Source organism: Penaeus chinensis, chromosome 4 (genome assembly GCF_019202785.1).
Source record: "Penaeus chinensis breed Huanghai No. 1 chromosome 4, ASM1920278v2, whole genome shotgun sequence".
NCBI classification, from domain to species: domain Eukaryota; kingdom Metazoa; phylum Arthropoda; class Malacostraca; order Decapoda; family Penaeidae; genus Penaeus; species Penaeus chinensis.
In genome coordinates, this window is record NC_061822.1 from 7,807,983 (window position 1) to 7,810,482 (window position 2,500).

General features: G+C 40.3%; 1 protein-coding gene across 3 annotated transcripts in view; it reads right to left on the minus strand.

Annotated features, from left to right (window-relative positions):
- The window catches only part of LOC125047825 (tubulin-specific chaperone A-like), a 7,320-nt gene extending 5,165 nt beyond the window's left edge, over positions 1–2,155 (minus strand). Inside the window, exon 1 of one of the 3 annotated variants that reach the window (XM_047646343.1) lies at positions 2,023–2,155. The gene's annotated coding sequence lies outside the window, so the exon portion shown is untranslated. Of the gene's footprint in view, positions 1–1,623; positions 1,801–2,022 lie in introns of those variants that run through there. The other 2 variants (XM_047646333.1, XM_047646323.1) reach the window with 2 other exon arrangements.
- Between the last annotated feature and the right edge of the window lie 345 nt (positions 2,156–2,500).

A 2,500-nucleotide genomic window follows, 5' to 3' on the forward strand; every position in this document is an offset into this window, starting at 1 on the left:
TCGCTCCTCGCTCCTCGCTCCTCGCTCCTCGCTCCTCGCTCCTCGCTCCTCGCTCCTCGCTCCTCGCTCCTCGCTCCTCGCTCCTCGCTCCTCGCTCCTCGCTCCTCGCTCCTCGCTCCTCCCTCCTCCCTCCTCCCTCCTCCCTCCTCCCTCCTCCCTCCTCCCTCCTCTCTCCTCTCTCCTCTCTCCTCTCTCCTCTCTCCTCTCTCCTCCCTCCTCCCTCCTCCCTCCTCCCTCCTCCCTCCTCCCTCCTCCCTCCTCCCTCCTCCCTCCTCCCTCCTCCCTCCTCCCTCCTCCCTCCTCCCTCCTCTCTCCTCTCTCCTCTCTCCTCTCTCCTCTCTCCTCTCTCCTCTCTCCTCTCTCCTCTCTCCTCTCTCCTCTCTCCTCTCTCCTCCCTCCTCTCTCCTCCCTCCTGAAAAACAATTTTCACACCAAAATTTTAATCTAAGAAAATGTCTGCTGATTCCATATCAGACTTAATGGCAACATTGGCCAATCACCAAGGCTAGGATTAACATTTTTTTCAAAGGCCAGGCACATGACAAGTGCATTTTCTGATAACAATACTTATCACATCAAATTAACTTTGTTAATGAGAAGTATTAATGATACTGTAGAGTATATTCCCACAAAATGAAAATGGGTCTGGTCATCATCACCTCTAATGACAGCCTAGCCAATTTGCAAGTATGAATTACAATAGAGTGAGGTCATTTTCAGGTTTAAATATTACAATGTTTCATCATATATCTAATGCTGTATTTTGTAACTGTGTCCTTCTTGTCGGGATAATTTGTCAGGCCAACAAGGCCACATTCAGAACCTTCCAAGGCCTTCATTACCCACAATGCAACCAGCTCTACAGTAAATATTCCCTATTCTAATATACCAGTGTCTTTATTTTACACACTGATAGGTTTTTTTAAACTACTCTGATGCATAAGCAACTTATCTATAATCGACAGACACTAAAGTAATCATTGATGATAATAATACAGGGCTATAAAATTACCTATGATTATCTTATGATTGCCTGCAACTATCAACGTTTGTATACAAATGCTATCGTGACATCAACTCGTCCTGCAAAGGTGGGCAAGATGGAGAGATGAACAAAATATCTGAACAGTTAAGGCTTTTGTATATCCTGTCCAACCACTTGGGACAGGCATGCCCCTGACTGAAACTGGCGACTTGAGGTGAAATAAGGTAGCATATCCATATCCAAACTCAAAACTTAATCTGAAGTTGTACTAGAATAATCTTAATTCACTGTTCTTTAAGTCAGGTTCATACAATAACTGAAGAACATTCTCTCCAACAACTATAATCAATAAGTAAATAATCAAACGAATGCTAATGACAACATCGTAATTTTATAACAATCCACATAAAGTGCCATGCAGATTCTAATAGGCCATAAGAAATTCTCGAGAGTCTCCTGTACTAAAACATTAAATAAAATGTGAATAAAATAGTCTCTCCAATGTCAACGCCAAACCCACGACTCCTGTGTTTATTATCCAAGAAATCTCCTTTACAATAATTTGAAACAAAAGTATCTCCCTAGTGACAATCAAACAGTGATCTAAATTTTCCATCTTACCAATTATCAGCACATACATTACATAATAACGCCGTAAATCGTTGTTAAATAGGTTTCCTTCTCGAAGTCCTACCTTGTTCTATGGGAATGTGGTGTGTGGGAGGCTCACCACTCGGTTAATATAACTCAGGAATAAACAAATGCTAATAAAGGCAAGAATCTCTTTTATTTTAATATATACTGATGTATTTTTGCTGCACCTTTTTTTACCAAAAATTAGTATTTTGTAATTCTACGCTCTGAAAATTGCGTGGGAATGAATACTTGCCGTGATAATAACTAGTGGCATTCGCTCACCTTTTTTTTCTTACAATTATCAGATGAAGCATCTTGGTGACAATAACCTCCCAGACCTATACACATTTATAAAACCCGACAACTAGATTAATACAAGACGATAAGAAAAAGTAACAAACCCGTAAAAAATATCGCCACAGCGTCAATGAACGGCAGCGAGGGAGGAATGACAGTTACCGGGCGCCTCCTGCCCTTTTATTCAAACCTGCGACGGCATGTGTTGAGGCCGCCGCTCGTTTCATCACTTTCTGTGATCTCGTCTTGGCCTTATTTTCTCTCATAGCACCGCGAGAATTAAAATGAAAATGTATACTACAATGTAAGGGGTGATCTGAATTCAAGTATCATATGTTATTATTTTTTAGAATAAAGTTGAAACATCGGTGAATTGGTATCCCTTTCGCTATGAATCATCACCCTTCTAGAAAAATCTCGATATTTAGAGTACTTTTCACACGGCTCGGCCATTCGTTAGAGATAAATTTTCAAGGATAATGGTGACTATCGAAAATATGATCTGAATAAAGTTTGGATAAAAGACAGATGATTTCAGTATGTATATATGTATGTATATATATTTATATATATAAATATATA